We start from the raw sequence: 21,187 nt of genomic DNA, 5'->3' as shown, positions 1-21,187 counted from the left end.
CAAAATATGGCAAAAAAAATCTCAGGTGGCAAGGTTTTGGTTTGAATGGGGTGTACTGGAGTCTACTGAAATTCACTGATTCCTAGAAGTTCAGAACTGCTCACTAGCATCTGTCACCATGCATGTATTTTCTACTTCCTACAGTCTTAAAATTGATAATAAAAATGAAGTATTTTGAAAATATTTAGTGTATTAATATTACACTCATATTCTTCAAATGGTTTCTTAACCAGAGATTGAAGGGCGAAAATTCACTAAAAATCATAAAGCATAATAAGTGACAGTAGGGTAGAAGCCAGAATAATGAAAAGAGGAAATTGGTAAAAATCATATTTTGCTAATGACCAGCTCATTTTTCAATTTTTTTTTCTTTATGTGTCCATTTGATTAGCTGACCAAGACACATGCTAAAAAAAAATCCAGCTATCTCTACTGACAACAGTTACACTTTACAGAAATCATAATCAAAACCTCGTAAATCTTATAGCAATTTCAAGGTGGTGCTTTTAGAAGTGTAAATTGAAAGAAATAAAGATTACTCACATTTTTAAATGTCCTATTTATAAGGAAGAGAAGACTGGGTATGTAAAAACTGGTCAGTTTTCAAGACTCCAAACTGACTTGATGGAAATATATTCCCTGTATCAGCTGTGAAAACACAGATATGCAAATACACAAACCAGGGCTTTTATCTAACAGACTGACCACTAATCACAAATCAACTTACCTAAAAGATTTTACAGATCAGCAGAACGAAGAGTTATCAACCCAAGATAAATGGTTTTGCTTAACAGAAAAAAATACTGAAGATTCAGATGAAGTTGAGCTGTTTTCAGTAAGAATCCCAAATCAAGGTAATTTATTCAGAAATATTGTGTTTTGATTATTCAGCAGTAAATGATGGAACCACTGGGGCAAAAAGAAGCATAAATATTATACAAATATTATATAAAAGACTGCTCTGAAATGGTACATTATATAAAAAACAGACACTGGGCATTTATATATTTTATAATATTTGTATGCTATTATATGAGTACAGTTTTTGTTTTCATATTAAAAAATCTGTATAATGCATTTTATTCTGTTTTCTTGCTAAAGTGTTCATTTTATTTCTCAAACTATAATCTGGAATGTATATATGGTAAGTAACCTTGACATGGCTTCTCATGCATTTTTTAATTTACTTTAATTTCAACTGTAGAGGAATTTAAAAGAAACATAACTGAAGATGAGGAAGTACAGAGAGAAATTTGGAAGAACTATGCTTGGTTTCTGGAGAATTTTTCTAGGTTTATTTCAGAGTTTTACTGAGTTATCTATGGTTAATTTCCCTTGTATATATTTGTCATTAGAAGACATTTTAGAAGACATGTTTATTCTTTAAAGGAATTATTCCTCAGAGATAGAATTGCTGGAACTTGTAGCACAATCCTTGGCATGATTCCTAAGAGTTCTGATGGTTTAGCATATTCCAGGATTTGATGTGTGTGGAAAGAGCCCAAGTGTTCCTTAGGTACTGGTTTGTTTGAATTTTTTTGATTCAGAATTAATTGTGACTTATGAAAATTCTGAACAGGAGAATGACATCTTCTTTGAAGCAAAATATTTTCAAAAGGCTTCGCCAAACATAAAAGATTTCTCATTTAGTGAATGGGAATTCCTGTAAATTTGTTCATGCACCGATAATTCAACTATTTTCACCTACAACATTTCATTCTGATCAGGTAAAACTTTGACTATATGGAAAAAATGTAATGATGTTAATTTTTCAGGAAACTTCTTTCTAATTTATGCAGCTGTCAGAAATAAATTGCATTTATCCTGACTTTCTTCATCTTTTTGCAGGTTAGTGCTGCGCTGTGTTACGCACAGGACTTCCACATTTTATTAATAGGATGAAATTTTATTCTTTGTGATAGCCGTTTCAAAGACATAAAAATGCAAGGGATATTCAGAGAGTTAAAAAAAGTTATTGTTTGAAAAATTAATAAATTATACACCAGCAAGGTTATATACACTGATAGTCCTTGGCTCTGATAGCAGAAATTAATTAATTCATCTAATTTATTGATCAATTTAGGTGTAAAAACACTTCAGAGCTAAAATTAGTCTTTCAGTCATCCTGAGTTATGAAGTATAATTTATTACATAACTTCCATAAGAGGGAAATTAAAAAAGAAGCACCAATCAGTCATCTAAAAGGTACTACGTGCTGCTAAATTTGTTTCTAAAAGCTGTACCAGTCTGGAATTTACAGTAGTTTCTATTTCATGTCAATTTGTAACAGAAAGAAATCTGTGATATTCAATAATTTCTATACCTTTTAAAATGTATAGATAACAGGGATCTGCAGTTTTATTCATGTTTTTCAGTTAGGAAAGAAGGTTAAACTCATAGTTATCTGAAGTTTTAAATTATATAGTGAGAAAAGTGGTTTATTCCAGGTACTTCCTTTTACACTCAGAAATCCTCAAGAGAAACAATGAAACCACATGTTCCGAGACATCCTGACACCTTAATAGAACAGAGGTTGTAGTTTAAGAGAATCCTAGTCACAGCAATTCCACGTACAAATAAGTCAAATAAATTGCTATATCATGGTTCATTACCATATATAATATATTTTCAAAAGATGTCTTTTATCCTGAACTCTGATTCAGCTCCAAAGTCTATTTCACCAACAAAAAGATTGCTTAAAGTACCATAAGTGATCTTGATATATATGAAGATGTGATATGCTTACTACACACACAGAGCTTTGTATATTAGATTAACACAAAAATAGATCCACTATCAGGAACCCAAGTCTGAATTGCATTTTGTCACTTTTTCTCTTTGTGTGCTAAAATAGCCATAGGATTAATGCCATTTCCTTCTCCCACAGGTATCCTCTAAAAGATACATAAATACTTTTTAAGCAGGATTTTACTGGGTGTCAATAGATGAGTCTAGCACCAGTAAGTACTCAGTCCTTTAAAATACAGCTCTTCTTTCTTTCATATGTAGAAAGAAAACAACTTTTTAAAGCACTGTGATATTTCAGTGTGGTTGGTATAGAAATGTAGATCTATGGATGCATTCTTCTTCATTTGACGCAAAAGATTGTTAAGATTTCTTCTATACTATCTCTTCCAGACTATTCAACTGGAAGAAAATGGTTGGAATTCTATCATAGTATAGAAAAAAAGAATCTCTCTCCATATGTTCCCTTAATTACTTATTCTTTTCAAGGTCTATGAACAGAAACGAAATGGAAATTTTCCATGTTTGAAAATGTGATGACAATGAAAGCTGTAAACAGAAAGTGAAAGACTGGTAGGATGGTACTTGGTAAAAATGAAGAATATCTAAGCCAGGAAAATATCTGCTAAAGTCAGGAAATGGAGGATAAAAATATGAAAGCATAGAAGCACGACTTTGCTTTGGATCTTCAAAGAACCAATCAGTAAGAACTGTCTACACATTCAAGCTCTGATAATGTTATTACATGAAAAAATGCAGAATTATAATGAGACTAAGAGAAAATTAACAAACAAATACATACATATGCATATATATATATATAAATATATAAGTACTGTATACTTAAAAGTATATATATATATTTTCGTCTAAGACAGCTGGAGGAAGGAGAAATGCTGCTTCCTTATAGAATAACGGAAACCAAAAATAATTTTGCATGCAAAGTGAGGATTTTTTTTTTAATCAAAATTTAGAGCACGTTTAATTGTATATGAAAGATAGATTTCCCTAATTTATAATCACTTACATTTGGAGGTTATGAAAGTGGGAAAAGCATGGGCAAGTAATAATTTAAATAATGTAACTTTTACTTGTCTGAACATAAAGTAGAGCCCTGAATCTGCCTGAATCTTAAGTTTTTCTGTCTGCCCCTGTTTTCTTCAATGACCATCTGAAATAACCAGCTGGATTTATATAATACTTAAAATCAAAAACAAAATAATTTTATTTTTTCTTTCTTAATAACTATTCTCTGACACACAATTTCAGTTCAAGCAAGATAAGGAATCTGATACACTAGTTAGCACCCCACATGGAGAGAGGCCTTTAGTGCTATGCAGCTTATTGAAGGATTTCCTCTGGTCCAGGAGAGTTACAGTTAAATGACAGAAAGTAAATGCCAGAGGTAGTTTGCAAAGGCACCCCTAAAAGAATTAGAGGACTTTGTACTTCTAGTTATATAATGGATTTACTTAACAGCCCTGGGCTTGTGTGATTGGAAAAATTCTGCTTTCTTTGAGGCATTTTCCTTCACTGAATTGCTTCCACAGGAGCTAGCAAGAAACTCTGGGATGCTTTTTTCTGAAAGGAAGCCTACAGGGTAAAAAGGTAAAGTAAATTAAATAGAAAAAGTAGGCAGGAAAAAGGAAGGAGCTTTATCTTCTGAAGGAATGTCCTGCTCAGAGCACAGCCAGGAGTGCCTGCCGGGCTCTGCTCAGCCAGGTCCCAGCTGTGCCAGGTGTGTGCTCCAGGCTGCCTCCATTTGTACCAACTGTAGATTAACACTGGCATAACTTTGGATTTAAGGTCTTTCAAACTTCAGTACGTGTGTATCCTATACATACTAACAACATAAACACTGCTGGGCCGGTGGGGAAAAGAGAAACTCAGAGCAGGATGTCAGAGGCTGAGCTTCAGGTGTGTAGAAAGCAAGATCAAGGTGGATTTCCATCCATTTCCTGCCATTGCAGGTGAAACTTAAAATCACTTATCTTTTTAATGGACTATGTCTTTATTTTCTTTTAGACTGTGCTTTTCTTTTTTCAGCCTTCAGCTTCCAACCATTGCTAAGTATTTGCTCAAAATGTGTGCATTCCTTTATGAAGTATCAGGAAAAGTAAAACTTACCTACAGAAGCTGGTCAATGACAAAACATTCTAAATCAGTTACTGACATTAAGTAACAATAAGAGATATCAGGCACAGCTGCACTACACCATAAAACCCATTTTATCTGGTAAAGTTTTTTGGATAGCCTTTGAAGTCAGAGTAAACCACTACATCTGTGTCCTTTATCTATATGTGAAGATTAACACAGCCCATTAAAAGGGGATTCTGCAGTAAAAGATGGAGGAAAAAACAAAAGCTCAATCTTATCATATTTATAAGCAATAAATAGTATGCTAATAAATGTGGTCTAGAATTAAAATACTTCATAATATGTGTCTTTCAGAATGCAATTACTCAAGTCCGTGATTATTTTGCTCTTTTGTTGACATTATTTATGTACTTAAACAGTAACTTTAAGAAGAATTCTTGACTATGGAGCAGCATTGTGAGTATTAAACAGAGTTACATCCCACTTCAAGGAAAATACAGTCAAGGGAATCATGAAGACAAGCAAATGAATTCTTTCACGATGGCAGACAACCACACCAGCCTACACATCAGGATTAAGACAGCTGATGTCTGTGCAGAAGCTGAGCTGACAGCATTGAGAACAGTGCAGAAAGTGATAAACCTTGTGCAGCTTACACAAAAATCTAATGGGAGAGAAAAATGATTTGGTCAAGAAACCTGATATTTTCTTTTTTCATTTTTTGATGTTTCACTTACCATGATGGGGTCCTCTTTCATAGGGCATTACATGAGATATTTACATAAATGTAAAACCAGAAACACATATACAACACATATGAATTTACACAAAAAATGTATGTCATATATTGTATATAACACACATAGAATTTTTTTTCACAGCATTGATTTACTGTCCAATGATAGCTTCTGAATTAAAAAGTTGCTTATGACAAGGTGCAAATCTTTACTTGAAAAAAGAAGAAAAAATTTTACAATTTTAAAGTTGCCCAGAGAAGTTCTGGATGCTCCAATCCCTGATGTGTTCAAGGTCAAGTTGTATGGGGCTCTGAGAGACCTGTCCTAGGGAACGTGACCCTGCCCATGGCAGGGGGTGAAACCAGGAGGATCTTTAAGGTCCCTTCAAATGCAAAATATTCTATATACAGCATAATAGGTTTCTAGCCATTCTCTGAATGTCATTAATTACATTACCAGATTTAATGACAATTCCTTCTTCAGAATACAATACCTTTATAGTTACATGGATTCTTGTGTTTTACTATGGTTTTGGAGACCTACTTACCTGAAGAAGGATTTATAATTCAATTACAAACTAATAGTCCAGAAAATGTATTATTATAACAAATAAACTCTTAATCTTTAGAAGGTAAATCTAATAGCCGAACACTTTCTTATAAATTTGTATCTATTTCTCTTCAGAACAATCATAAAATTCAGTAATAATTTCTGTATTGGACAATGGACATTGAGTATGCTGGAAACACAGGCCAAAGAGTAACCAGTATTTCTATGAAGAAGAATTTTTTCACAGTAGAGTGATTATTTGAGGAAGGATGGGACCATAAGAGAAATGAAATAGCAGAAATTATAGATTTAGTGAAAATATGGAATAGCAACACATAAGCAATAAGACTGATAGTCTGATATGTGCCTGTGCTAAATACAATTGAAATGGAAAAGATCTGGACACATGAGAGAAAGCATATCACATTCCGTTTTAAAAGGATATTTATCTTATTTAAAAACATTTTTTTTTTATTTTATTTATATTTCCAGTGAGGAAAACTTCCTTTATTTTTTTTTCTTTTGTTTTCTTTTTTTTTTTTGTTTTTCTTTAAACGATTATGGAATTACAGTATGATATGAATTTGACATACAAGTGCACCAAAGTTCTGAATTTATCTGTCCTTTTAATATCAAACACTAATTGGACTGACTCACTTATATAAAAAATTAAGTGTTAGCAAAGATCTGAAAGCCAGTTTTATCTTCACAAATATCAAGGAAATTTTTTTTTTTTTTGTCCTAAACTGTTTGGAATAAAACATCTAAGTAACAAAGCTGCTTTGAAGCACCCTCTGCAGAGGCAGCCCACCAAACATTTTGCTGAACTGTTGCTGCCAGACCACCACAGAACATCTTCACAAACATTCCTGGAAAGGCTTCTGTTAGCTGTGCATGAAAAAAAAAAGAATAGAAGCAAAATGACAAGTGGCAACTAAAGTTTACTGATCACTGCAAAGTGAGATTTTGTTTGTGTCTGATAACAGACAACTTAGAAGAGGAGAAGAACATTATATATCAATATCTTGGAGGAATATAAAATTAATTCTAAACATGTTCCTAAGCTATTTGTTTCTTCCTGACATTGTGAATTCATATACTGCAATGTCAGACATATCATCTAACCTGCACAAGACAGCAAAGCGGCCACAATGAAAGATCCTCTTGCCATGATTTAGTATAGGGTGAGAAATTATTGGTGTTTGACAGGCTGCTCCCTAAAATAGAGCTCACATCAGATGTTATTTTGCCAGTGTATCTCAGCCCATAACTGCCCAAATAGAAATCACTTCAGGTGAAATATCAACAGCAGTGATGGATCCCCAGAGCTCTGATTCTTGCATCACAAGTCAAGCCATCAGTTCCTCTGAACAGGTGTAGCTGACTATTAAAATCCTTTCCCCATATAGAAATCATTCTACTACTGTACGTGGGATGTACAGTAGTCCATCAAGGGACAACTGTACATCCCATTCTCTTCATAATGCAGCCCTCTCAATACCTTTTTTCACCAATATAAACCTGAAATAGAATTTTTTTCCTGCAGATAATTTCTACTAGCATAGTTGCAAATAAGATTTTTTTTTCTTTTTATATATATACCTTAGCACGATGAAGTTCATACACTTGAGAGAACTACAATAATAGTATTTTCCCAATATATATTATCCCCTCAGAAAACTGTAAAATCAAAGCAAAATTGTACAATCCATTAAAAATTTAAGTATTTTATTTGTTCCTATGAAGGCCTTTCATGACTGTTTGAATATCACGTGTTTTTCTCTCTTGTTATTTCCTCTAATTGAAAATATATTTAGAATACCATTTAATTACTGAAGGAAAATACTAATAATATTGTCCTTTGATATACTTCTTGGGTTCTTATCAGAAACTGTAGATGTAGGTATAAGAATAGTTCTATTATGTAGCTTCGTAGTCCAAAATGCACAGAAACCAAGTGAATTTTTTGTTGTATTCTTGACATTAAATGTCAAAATAAAATTTAAAAAGCAGATGAATCCTTCTCATTGTTTTCCTTTGCTACACCATAAGGTGAACCCTGGGATTTCATTTTAGAAAATAATTAAAAGTCACACGTTAAATACAAGAATTTAAAAAAACTGAAGTAACCCAAACCATGATAATTAAACTAATATTCAGGACTACCAGAAAAATACAGTCTTGTCCCAGAGGAGCTTGCATGAACAATGATGACCTTCCTCTTCATTTGCTGCACAACAGAATGCAGCACTGTGGAATTCCAGTTTTGGAAATTTCATATTTCATTTTCCAGATTAAGGCAATTCATTTGGCCTGTTGGTGACATACTAGGGTAGGAGTTTTGCACTCAGGGAATCTCAGCAGCTATTCAGCCCTGTCCTTTGTCTCTGGAATTTTCTTTTTGGTATTTTCCCTTCTGCAAAATGAGTAAGAGTTTAATTTCAGGAAAGGATAATAGCCAGAGAAATAAAAAATGTCTGTCATTAGAGAAGAGATAAAGCCAAAAGCCTATTGGCAAGGAAGAAAGGAAAGGCTGAATAAAAGAAATAAAAGTGCAGGACCTAAGGACGTTATTGGATCACTCAGGAAAAATGTGGAAGAGAAGCTTCTAGAGTTTTGCTTTTAGGTGAATTATAATATTATGGAGGAAAATAAAAGGAAAAGGTATTCCTTACCCCAAATTCTTTGTAGAATACACAGAATTAAACATTTCAATTAACAAAAAAAGACTAAACACCACATAAAATTTTGAATTATCTGTTTAGAGGACTAACAATTGTTCTGCAAAAAGGCTTTCAAAAGCAAACAAAAAAGAGTTTGTAAAAACATAGAATCTCTTGACACCAAGAGAATACAAGGATGAACAGAGCATTTTTTGTTCATTAGCTTGTTTTTTGTTTAGGACATCTGTGTCTGGTATAATAAGCTGCACTGAAGAGACTCCTTACTGTAACAGAAATTTTAGAGCTATTAATGAAATCCCAGGCTTGTGTGTTATGTATATTCTTACACAAGGTACTAATCTGCTAGCAGCCCACACACACACATCACACACAAGCTTGTCAGCAAGATGGTGATTAATAGAGTGCTTCTTATTAGCATCGGATGCTAACTTTTTCTGACTCATGTTGGCAGGTGCGCTTCTGTTGCTGGAGGCAACTGTGATAAAACAGGGAGATCTGGAAGAAACCATTGAAACAGCCAGCTTTGGGAAAAAAATCAGAGATTTGAAATCTGTTATTATGATTTCAGTCATGAGGAAAATAAATCCAACTATGTGAGTTTGAACTTCTGTACCATTCACAGCTCTTATCAGTATGAGAAAGCAACCCCCTCAGAGTTTGGTATTTTCACACACAGGCATTGTGAAGCTTTATTGTTGTGTTTGATAGCACAGTGATTGTGAGGCTCCATGTGGCTCTGCCCCAGAGGCAGCTCTCAAAAGCCCTACTGTCTCAGCTCAGAGTCACTCAGACTGCCTCTGGCACTCAAAAATCAGCAGTGCTGATGATGCCACGACTCTTTGCCATCCAGATGAGATCAGTCCTCCAGACTGATGCAGAATGGAAAGAATGAAAAGTGTTTTCACTAAAATCCTCCTTATGTCTCACTGCACATGCTATACTCCTCAGCAGGAAAAACCAGAAAATGTCCTGGACAAGTAAATGAAGAGCAAGAGTACTTTTAACATGAAGAATTAAATCACAGTAAGCAGCTACCATCTATATACAAGCCATAATGTATCAGCTATTGTACTATTCTCCTCTCATAATTACATAGGAAAGGGACTTCTGGTGCACAGAGAGAGAGAATATTTCTGAATAATTCAAGAAGGACTTTTTAAATGCCAAGCTGACAGGCAGTTGCCCTAGCTGGAGCCAGGAAGCACTCATTTGGCTACCCAGAACACAATGGCTTGAGAAACAGCTGGAATTAACATGGGGTGTTAATCCTACAAATAGTAACAGATACGACCAGTCTGGTGGTTTTTCCTGAGAGATGCAGCAGGCTGCTGGCACATCAGACAAAGACAGTTACACTTCTCTCCCATGCTCAAGCTGTGCTTCATAAGCCATATTGCCACTTCACAATAAAAAATAAACTGAGGTTACATACAGTGCTGTGCAACCAAAGATATCACCTATTGTTTTTCTCCATTTAAAATTTAGGTTTTACATGGGAACATACAGTGATAAAGGCATATATTTTCTTAGATATCTGAGAAAGTTCCTCTTTAGAAATGTTAATCCAATCAATAAACTCAAAATGTCAGAGGACAAAAAGAAAACTGTGAATCTTTAGTATATGTAAACAGTGCCCATACAAAAAAAAACAAAAAAACACCAAAATAGACTGTCAAGTACATAATAAAAGGTGACTGAGATTGAAAGACTACCAATTAACATACACTGCTGGCATGCTGTTATAATCTTATATTAAACAGGCTTTTTTACTGTTCAAAACAACTGCAGGATTCAATACCCAAAATATATCCAACAGAAAGTTTTTACACTCATACAAAGATCTTAGAGGTATATTTTAACTGTATGCCCATGTAATTATTGCCCATGAAAAATTTGAACAGACTTCAATTTTTAAATTAATTCTTATTTCCTATCATGAAAGAATTATAAGAGTAAATTATTTTTCTTTGTCCTTGCTCAAATACAAAGAAATAATCAGGAGCATTGAGTGGGTAAACTTCTATTTACTACAATCAAAGAAAAACCACAAACAGTTGCCTGCAGGCATGAATGACACCTTTGGGATTGGCACTTTGTAAAATTCTTTTGGCTTAATAGACACATAGCTGTTTATATATGATATAGAGAAGGTCCTATTCCTCAGACACTTAAATTCTCTACTCAGAGAAAAGGTCCACAATTTCTGATTACATATCCATTGGCACAAGCACCGAGCAAATAATCATAAATAAGAGCAGGAGAGAACAAAGACTGTGTTTCGGGCTTGCAGATGTTACCTAAATTTAGGGCTAGATTTGAGCCAGTTACTCATAGTTTTTCCCCCAAATCTATTTGTTTTACAGAAATTGATTGCATGTCCTATATTCAGAACTGAAACTTTTTGCCAATGTCCTTTGCAGCACTATAGCAAAGCTAAAATGGAAAATACCAAAAACTTGAACCATCAGTGTTTTGTCTAAGTCTCAGACCCTGAATTCCTGAAGTCAAATGTTTTGAAAAGAAAAGGAAAAAAAGAAGACAGACCTTTAATCTGTCTGAGATAGAGAGAAAGAAGGGAGTGACAGGGATGAGTATAAACTCTTAGCCCAAGTCTAACAATGCTTTTAGTCCCTTGCATTTGGAAATACAGAGGAATGGAGGGATTAAGATGAAAAAGGAGAGACAGATCAAATGAATCCAGATAAAAAAATCCAATAGAATAAATAGCAAAAGGAAGATTTATTTTAATCCTAATATTTCTAATCAAAACTTTAATTTCCAAAGGTCCATAAGATAATCAAAGAGCTTTGAAAAAGTACTAAGACTATCAGAGTAGCATTTATTCTGTATCTTAAATATAAGTATACTTTTTAAAAAGATGAAAAGACTGAATTGAGAAATAAGAGATGTTCTTTGACAAAAATATTCATACTGAAAATTCAGAAATAGGATAACTGTTTTGTCAGATCAGCTGAAACTCTTCTATGCATCTCAGGCAGAGGAGACAAAACAATGTCATATTCATTTTATCTTTAAAAAGTAACATAGTGTTAAAAATATTCAATGGGAAGATTTGCATAAATGTTGTTTTGTAATACTTTGCAGTACTGTCTTCAGCTTTAAGAAGAACCTAAATCTGTCAGTGTACTTTTGTGCTGTGTTTATCAACAGGTCAAAAATCACAAAACAAAAAAAAGTCCATTAATATCACAACACATAAGTAAAAGTAGTTAGAAGACAGTTTTAAAACTGGAAAATATTTTTAGGAGGAAAAAATTCCTTGTGGTGGATTGGCCTTGGCTGCCTGCAGCAATCTTTGTTATAAAAGACAACCCACCACAACCATTCTTCCAAAGGTTAAATAACCACTCTATAAAAATGTTTGCCTGACAGCTAATCCAGTTTTCTAGCTCCCACTTTCAGACATATTGGAACTTCCACTATTCATGACTTTTCCTCCTACATCATGGATATTTGCATTAATGTCAGTGGGTATTAGAAAGAATTATGACTTTGAGCATTAATTTTCATAATTTCATTTGCTATTCACTGTAATAATACTAGTTGAAATAAATTTGTTTTGTAGTAATGCAGATGCCATATCTATTTCCAAAACCACTTTGTTCTAATCTACACTGGTTTACTATTACAATTAGGTGCCACCAAACAGTTTATTAAGGTTTGTATTGTAGACATGTAGACAAGCTTAGCAAATAACTGCCTGAATATTCATTAAAAAATTAGTCCATAGAGGCTGTGTAGATCATCCCAAAACTCACCATCAGGAAGGTTTAACTGATTAAATTCTGGAATAATATCCTGTAATAAATAAATAAACTGCAGCACTCAAAAATCCATCCCTGACTTCTCAGTTTCTGCCTAACAAATCTCTCACTCTGTGAAATATACATATACAGTTATCAGTTGGTCAGTTTTGAAATACTAAAATGCAGGACACCCTTTCCTCTGCGGGTGTACCAGGATTCCTCCTTACAACAGTAATATCCACCATAATGGAAAGACTACTCTTTTGCAAAAAAAAAAAACCTTTTTGTTGTTCTGTTGTTTAAAGCACAACAAAACAATCAGTCAGAAAACTAAAAAAAAAAAATTGTTTAAGAAAAAAAGTTCGTGAAAATGAAGGAGTATGGATAACTATGCTTCTTGTTTTATAGGATTTTTTTTTTTTAATATCATAGAAATGTGCTGACAGATCTCTGACATGAATTTTTGGAGACTTTCCAGTCTTGAAATTTCTCCCAGTATTTCAACATACATTTTAAACTTTGTCATTTAAATAAAAAAGTTAAGAATTATTAAATGTCAGCAGAATAGAAGGTTCTTTTTGTTGGGTTTTTAATTTTTTTTAAATACATAATTATCAGTTCTTCAGAATTATTTAAATGTCAGTGTCATACTTGTTTTAACTAACTCTCACCATCACACAGTAAGTGAAGGAGGAATCAGTCTGCAAAATAAATGAGGGTAAAACTGCCCTCTAACAGCTGTTTTGGTGATTCACTGATTAAAGGTTTTTAAAAACAAAGTAAACCAGAATTTCATGCCAGATTGCTCAGGTTAATTAGTCTCTCTGAAGAGTCTAACAGCATAACCTGAGTGACAGCATTTAGAAGGATAAGTTGTCTCTTTATCACGGTAATCATAGGACACAAAAATGTATAAACATTATGCATGATTAAGACTGACGGGAAGTGGCACTAATTTCACAAAAGGACAGATCAGTTCTGCATGTCCATGCAACAACCAGCCCAGCAGACAAATCCTAATGTACCTCAGAGACCTGAAACTCATTGAGATCAGCTCTTGGCGGTACGGGAAGGAATAGAGCAACAACCAAAAAATTCTCACATTCAAAATGTGAGGAGAAGTGAATTTTTACAATGGTGAGATTGTGGATCTACTTTCCTGGAAGGTTTCCAAAGATAAGGATGCCTCTACTGAGGAGGAAATCTCCTACAATAAGATGGAAGCAGAGCCTTATCCAACAGCCTCCAGGAAAACTTCTTTTACTCCAATTTGCTGTGAACATTTTTGATTGACTGAACATCTGCGTCTTTGAGGATGTTTTTTCCCCCTTGGAATTCATGGAAATATGCAGGGTTAATGTGGTAAGATAGGGACAGGCGAAGCGGAAGATTACCGGAATGTCACGGAAAGATAGACCCCTTCCCCCCTTCTCTCTCCCCTGCTTATCTGCTACCCCAGGAGTCAGAAAAGAATGTAGCCACACCTGCCCTGGTAAAATTCCACTACCCACTATCCTCCGAGACCCCAAACCCCCCTCTGACGTAGCAAAGACTCCTAAACCTATATAAACCCACGAAATAGGATAATAAACGCTTTTCAACCGTCTGCCATATTGGCATCTGCGTGTGTTGATTAGCCCGAGCGGCTTGGACGAGACCAGGCCGCCGTGCTGCTACCTGAACCAGGCTCCTGGTTGTCTTTCATAAAGACAACATACTGGTGCCGGAAACCCGGGACAAAAGAAGAAAAATTTGCCCGGCGGACGGGTCTCACCTGGACAGAAGCAGCGGCCAGGACGGCGGGACCGTACCCAGGCGTAAGGGGAGACGTCCCCTAGGATCCGCGGGCGTCATGGACGCAATGGCAAGGATCGTGAGTGCTATTTATTCACAGTGGGGTATTGGGTGTAAGCTCAAGGATTTTCATCTTGCCATGGCGAGATTGCTTGAGCTTGGGGCGATTGAGCGTCCCGTGGATGTATTACATCCGGAAATATGGGACAAATGCACTGCCGCGCTAGCCGAAGACACAAAATCTTCTGGCAGCGGCAGATATCTTAAAGCGTGGGGCAAAGTAGAAAAAGCCCTACGCAAAGCGATAGAGGAGCAGGAGACATGGAGCGCGGCGCGCACGTGTTTATTAGTTACTCCTAAACTCGGGGTGGGGGCGGGGACGCAGACTGTCCCTGAGAGCGATTCGCTCGGCAGCGGGGACCCAGGGGGGCTCAGCGCGACACCCGCTCCCCCAGATCAGAGCCCACCCCCCCCCGCAGGAACCCCCCGCGACACCCCCGCCGCCGAAAATCCCCAAAAACCCCCCCCCGCGCAAACCCCCCGAGAGACCGCAAATTCCTCCGAGCCGCCGCCGCCGCCCGCCCGCGATCCGATACCGGAGACGCAAGAGCACGCGGAGCGCTTCTGGCAAGGGCTGCTAAAAGAAGCCCGAGCTGCCGAAACGGCGGTTTGGGAAGACAGCGTGGCCACGCCGCCCCCCTATGCGTTTGAACATGGCGCCGCGGGCGGCGGGGAGGGGCGGAGCTCGGGCGGTCCCGGCGCGAACACCCGGGGGGAGCGCGATCTCGGGAATGCGCGCGCGCGGGAGAAAGGGGCGGAGGGCGGCACGGGACACAGAACCGATCGGCAGCTGCGCCGGGAGCCGCCACCATATAAGGCAAAAACCACCCCCCGCGGTAGGCGCGGCGAGCCGGGGGGGCGGGAACGGCCCCTCCCCCGAGGGGGGGAGCGAGCCCGGGGCCGAACAAAACGGCAGGGAGCCCCGGAAGTACGCTGGCACTCGTCTTCCGGCTCGGAGAGCAGTAACAGCTCCAGCAGCTCAGAGGAGCTGACGGAAGCTAGCGATGGCTCCGATTCAGACGAAACGGAACCGGCACGGCTTGAAACAAAGCCGGGTAAAGCTCTAAGCCGCGCCGAAAAACAAATACAATACGAATCAGCCCAGTTTACTGACTGGGGGAAAATAAAGATAGCTTGTGCTGAATGGTCCCCGGCGGCCGCCGTACAAGCCTTCCCAGTCCGGCTTACCGGCCCGGAAGGGAACCAACAAAGGGTCTATACCCCGATAAACCCAAAAGATATACAGTCAATTGTCAAAGCCATTGCGGAAAAGGGGATCAACTCGGCTATGGTTACTACGTTAATAGATGGTCTTTTTAGCAATGATGACTTGCTTCCCTTTGATATTGAACGGATAGGGCGTATGTTATTAGACGGAGCGGGAATGATCGTTTTTAGGCAGGAGTGGGAGGATAATTGCAGAAAGCAGCTAGCCCAGGCGTCCGGCGCGCGGCAGCCCCTACACAGGTCGAGCTTATCCAGACTGATAGGAAAGCATGATGATATGATCACACCACAGCAGCAAGCTGCACAGATGCAGGCTGAGGAGGTCAGAGCGACCACTCGGGCTGCTAGAGAGGTAATTTACGCCGCCTCCCGAGTCGTGGCTAAGCCGGCACCATGGTCCACCGTGAGGCAGGCAGAGAGCGAAAGCTTCACACAGTTTGTGGATCGCCTGCAGGCAGCAGTAGATTCCTCTACCCTGCCGGCGGAGGCAAGGGGCCCCGTGGTGGCCGACTGCCTGCGTCAGCAGTGCAACTCCGTCACTAAGGATATCTTACGTTCCCTGCCAGCCGGGGCTAGCCTGGCGGACATGATCAGACATGTAGTGAGGGAGGAACACCTGACGCCCATTCAGGCAGCTGTCCACACCCTGACCAATGCCATGGCGTGTTTTAAGTGCGGGGAGGCGGGTCACATCGCGGCGAGCTGCCCACAGCCGGCACGGCGGCCCGCCGCAGCGCCTCCGCCTCAAACGCGCCCGCGGGGATCCTGCTGGGGCTGCGGGAGGAAGGGACATCTGGCTAGGGAATGCAGATCCCGGCTCCAGGGAAACGGAAAGGGGAGAGGGCCAGCGGGCCGCACCCAGCCCCCTCCCGCTGCGAATATGAGGCGGCCCATCCATGCCAACCCCCAATGGGGCGGGGAGCCCTCGTACCCCATTCTCCCACAGGAAGCAGCCAACTTCATACCCCTGCCAGCGAGTATCACGGCACAGCCTGCGGCGCCTTCGTACCCACCGCCACCGCAAGCAGCGCCTGTGCCACAGGGTCAGCAGGGGGCGCCTCAGAACAGGACAACCCCTGGGTGGCCCTGGCCCTAAAAATAGGGAGGGAACCCCCGAAAATCTGGGGGACATGCCGCCTTTATGACAGTCAGGACCCTCATGTAATAGGACTTCAGTTTTGGGCAGACACAGGAGCAGACTGCACAATCCTACCCCAAGCCCTGTGGCCCCGACACTGGCCGTACAAGGAAGTATCCCCAGTGAACGGGGTGGGGGGGCTGTCCCGGGCTTGGAAAAGCACCCAATTGGTAGCTATAACGCTCCATACAAAGAAAGGACCAGAACAAACAGTAGCAATCCACCCCTATATCTTGCAAAACTCCCCACCCCTGATAGGAAGGGACGTTCTCGCCATGCTAGGAGTCAGGATTACAAATTTATGATGAGGGCCACTGCTGTGCACCCACTGCTGCCAATCAAACTCACTTGGAAATCACCAGACCCCGTATGGGTTGAGCAGTGGCCCCTGTCAAAGCCTCGAATGACAGCCTTGCTGGAACTGGTCGACCGCGAGCTACAAAAGGGCCACATCGAACCCTCCACCAGCCCGTGGAACACCCCTGTGTTTGTAATCCCCAAGAGATCAGGAGAAGGCTACCGCCTCGTCCACGACCTGAGGGAGGTAAACAAAACAATTCAGCCCATGGGTCCAGTTCAGACACTGCTGCCCGCAAACTCAGCCATCCCCGAAGGGCAGCCGTGCGCAGTGCTGGACATCAAAGACTGCTTCTTTTCAATACCCCTGCATGCCGAGGACAAAGAACGGTTCGCCTTCTCCATCGTGTTCCCGAACGGCGAGCGACCTAACCTCCGCTTCCAATGGAAGGTGCTACCTCAAGGCCTTGTGGACAGCCCGACCATATGCCAGATCACCGTGGACAGGGCACTGATGCCAGTCCGACACTCCCACCCTGCTGCGACCATCATTCAGTACATGGACGACATCCTCGTCGCTGCACCATCAGCAAGCCAAGTGGATCACCTAGTGTCCACGATCACGGAAACCCTCCAGGCCAACGGCTTCGAGATCGCGAACACGAAGATCAAGAGAGGACCGTGCGTGACCTTCCTGGGAGTGGGGATCACAAACTCCTACGTGACCCCACCCAGGATAAAGGTCCGCCGAGACATCAAGACCCTCCACGACATGCAACGACTCGTAGGATCTCTGCAGTGGCTCCGCAACATCATCCTAGTTCTGCCAGAGGTCATGGACCCCCTGTATGACCTCCTGAAAGGAAAACACCCGTGGGACCCCAAGGAGCTGACGCCGCAAGCAACGAAATCCCTCGACTTCATCGAACGTCAGATGTCCACCAGCCTGCTTGCCAGGTGGAACCCGGGCGTACCACTGGACTTATACGTCCACTTCACGCAGAAGGGAGGAGTGGGAGCACTTGCCCAAGGGCCTTCCGAGAAATCCCAGCCGATCCAGTGGGTGGTCCTCGGAAGACCGACTCACGCATTCTCCCCAGGAGTCGAGTGCATTGCTAACCTCATCACGAAAGGCAGGAGACTCGCCCTGAGACACCTGGGAACCGAGCCGGCAAGGATCCACCTCTCCTTTCGCAAGCGACCGACCACGGAGTCAACTGCAATATCGGAGCACCTGGCCCTCGCTCTCACCGGCTTCGGAGGAGAAATCTCCTACGCCACCAAACCACCCTGGACCCAGCTACTGACCATCGTCGACATAGATGTGCCACCGAAGGTCATGGACCGACCGCAACCAGGACCAACGGTCTTTACAGACGCCTCCTCCATGACTTCTACCGCAGCAGCAGTGTGGCAGGCAGGAGAAACATGGCATTGTGTCAAAACGTGTGACCCCACGCTGTCAGTGCAACAGCTGGAAGCAGCAGCAGTGGTCTTGGCATGCGGACTTTTCCAGGACGAACACCTCAACATCGTGACAGACTCTATATTCGTGGCAAAGCTCTGCCTAGCCATGTCAAGACCAGGTGTGTCAACATCCACGACGGCCTCCATGCTTGAAGAGGCACTCTCCTCACGCCAGGGCACCGTGTCCGTCATCCACGTCAACAGCCATAACCCAGTCAAGGGCTTCTTCCAGACTGGCAACGACAAAGCAGATGCCGCAGCGAAGGGAGTGTGGACACTGCAGGAAGCTCGTCAGCTGCACGAGTCACTCCACATAGGGGCCAAAGCACTGGCAAAAAGATGCGGGATCTCGACAGCAGACGCGAGGCACGTAGTGGCCACCTGCCCTCACTGCCAGAAGTCACCCCTATGGACCGGTGGAGTCAACCCGAGAGGCCTCAAGGCATCAGAAATCTGGCAGTCAGACTTCACCCTCTGCGAACTGCTGAAGCCCCGAGCATGGCTTGCAGTGACAGTGGACACCTACAGCGGAGTGATCATAGCGACACAGCATCTCAAACCCAACTCGAAGGCCACGATCCAGCACTGGCTGACAGTTATGGCATGGCTTGGTATCCCCAAGCAAATTAAAACTGACAATGCTTCCAATTTTATCTCTAAATCAGTGCGAGAATTCGCCTCAGTGTGGGGTATCACCTTAGCACAGGGAATCCCATATAACAGCACCGGACAGGCCATTGTCGAGCGAGCAAATCAGACCCTAAAAGCCAAGTTAGAAGTGTTGGCAAAGGCAGAGGGCTTTGCCAATTCCATCCCCTCAGGAGACCAGACACGTATGCTAGCAACCGCGCTGCTAGCACTGAACCAATTCCCTAGGGGAGATGAAGCAAACAGTCCCATTCGAAAACATTGGGCCACCCAGACACTAGAGGAGGGCCCACAGGTCATGGTCAAAAACGAGCTAGGCGAGTGGGAACGGGGCTGGAGACTGGTGCTTACGGGACGGGGGTACGCGGCAGTTAAAAAGGAGGGCAAGATCAGGTGGTGTCCACTCAGGTCGATCAAACCTGACCTTAAGAATGAAACTAATGGAAAACTGTGAGTTTTCGTTCGCAGGACACGCTCGTGGACCGTCCCCGCGACACACACACACCTGCTCCAGAGGGAGACAACGGACCACCAAGCCACCAGACAGAGCCTGAGCGTCCCACGGCGGTGAGACCCAGACTCGCACAGTGTCTCTGTGCAATCCTGCTGATGGGGTTTGTGGCCGGGGGGCAAGCCGACCCAGGCCACTATCCTCACCAGCCGTTCAGATGGGTCATGCAACATCTCTCAAGCGACAAGGTGTTCAAAGAGGTCACCACCGCAAACGCTCCATCCTTCGTATTCCATATAGCCGATCTGTTTCCAGGGCAACCGAAAACACGGCCCATAAACCCACGTATCGTACTCATGTACATATCCTATTGGTGCCCAGCGTCCAACCCAGGGAAAAGGTACTGTGACTACCCGGGATGGGGACATTGTGGGTATTGGGGTTGCGAAACCATTGTTACAGATGCCAGACCATGGGCAGACGGGTGGCAACCACAGGAGCCCGACAAATTCTTACAGTTCACCTGGGCACCCTTTGGCTGCGGAGACCACACTGCACAGCCTAGACAACGGGCATGCGTAAGTTATAACATGACTGTCCTACAGCCAGATCACCCTAGCTGGGCCACGGGTAGAACATGGACAGTGGTCCTCAAAGGACCAAGGAGGTGGGTGAATGTGAGAATTATCAGGCTCCAGCCGCCAACGCCTCGACCAGTGGGACCCAACAAAATTATCAGAAATGTGCTGGGAGGGAAAAACACAACCCACCTCAAAACCCTGACCCCAAAAGCCACTGACACCCCGACTGGCCTTGCAGATACCCCCCAGATAGGCCGCATGGCTGAGTCAGACCCAAACCCAATCTTTCGTATGCTAGAAGCTACCTTTTTAACCCTAAACGAAACCAAACCGAACCTAACTAACCCCTGTTGGCTTTGCTATGATATCAAACCCCCTTTTTATGAAGGCATTGCTTTGGACACCCCCTTCAGTTACTCCTCGGCCAGCGCCCCTCACCAGTGCAGATGGGACACTCCCCGCAGAGGAATCACCCTGAGTCAAATCACAGGACAGGGCAGATGTTTTGGGAATGCAACCTTAGCGAAGCAGAAAGGCAACTTCTGCACTAAAGTTGTCAAACCGAACAGAAAAACTAGCAAGTGGGTGATCCCATCTGCGTCTGGGATGTGGGTTTGCCAAAGGTCCGGAGTGAGTCCTTGTGTGTTCCTTGACAAATTCAATGATTCTACTGATTTCTGTGTCCAAGTTCTGATTGTCCCCAGGGTTTTGTACCACTCAGACGAAGAAATATACCATCTGCTCGAGGAACCTAACAGACTCCACAAAAGGGAAATAATCACAGGTATAACTATCGCGATGCTGCTCGGCCTGGGAGCAGCTGGCACCGCCACGGGCGTCTCAGCCATCGCGACCCAACAACACGGACTCTCCCAGCTGCAAATGACCATCGACGAGGACCTGCAGAGGATCGAGAAATCCATCTCCTATCTGGAGAAGTCAGTC

At 41.8% G+C, this 21,187-nt stretch overlaps 1 protein-coding gene and 1 long non-coding RNA gene across 5 annotated transcripts in view; one reads left to right on the top strand and one right to left on the bottom strand.

Annotated features, from left to right (window-relative positions):
• The window catches only part of IL1RAPL1 (interleukin 1 receptor accessory protein like 1), a 676,860-nt gene that overhangs the window by 508,395 nt on the left and 147,278 nt on the right, over positions 1-21,187 (bottom strand). The gene's annotated exons all lie outside the window — the stretch shown is intronic.
• Positions 6,918-21,187, top strand: part of LOC140684933 (uncharacterized) — a 29,634-nt gene continuing 15,364 nt past the window's right edge. Inside the window, exon 1 of the long non-coding RNA XR_012057954.1 lies at positions 6,918-13,932. This is a non-coding gene — a long non-coding RNA (uncharacterized lncRNA). The remainder of the gene's footprint in view (positions 13,933-21,187) is intronic.

The sequence above is a fragment of the Taeniopygia guttata genome, chromosome 1 (genome assembly GCF_048771995.1).
Source record: "Taeniopygia guttata chromosome 1, bTaeGut7.mat, whole genome shotgun sequence".
Taxonomy (NCBI): Eukaryota; Metazoa; Chordata; class Aves; order Passeriformes; family Estrildidae; genus Taeniopygia; species Taeniopygia guttata.
This window is presented reverse-complemented; position numbering and strand designations above follow the sequence as displayed.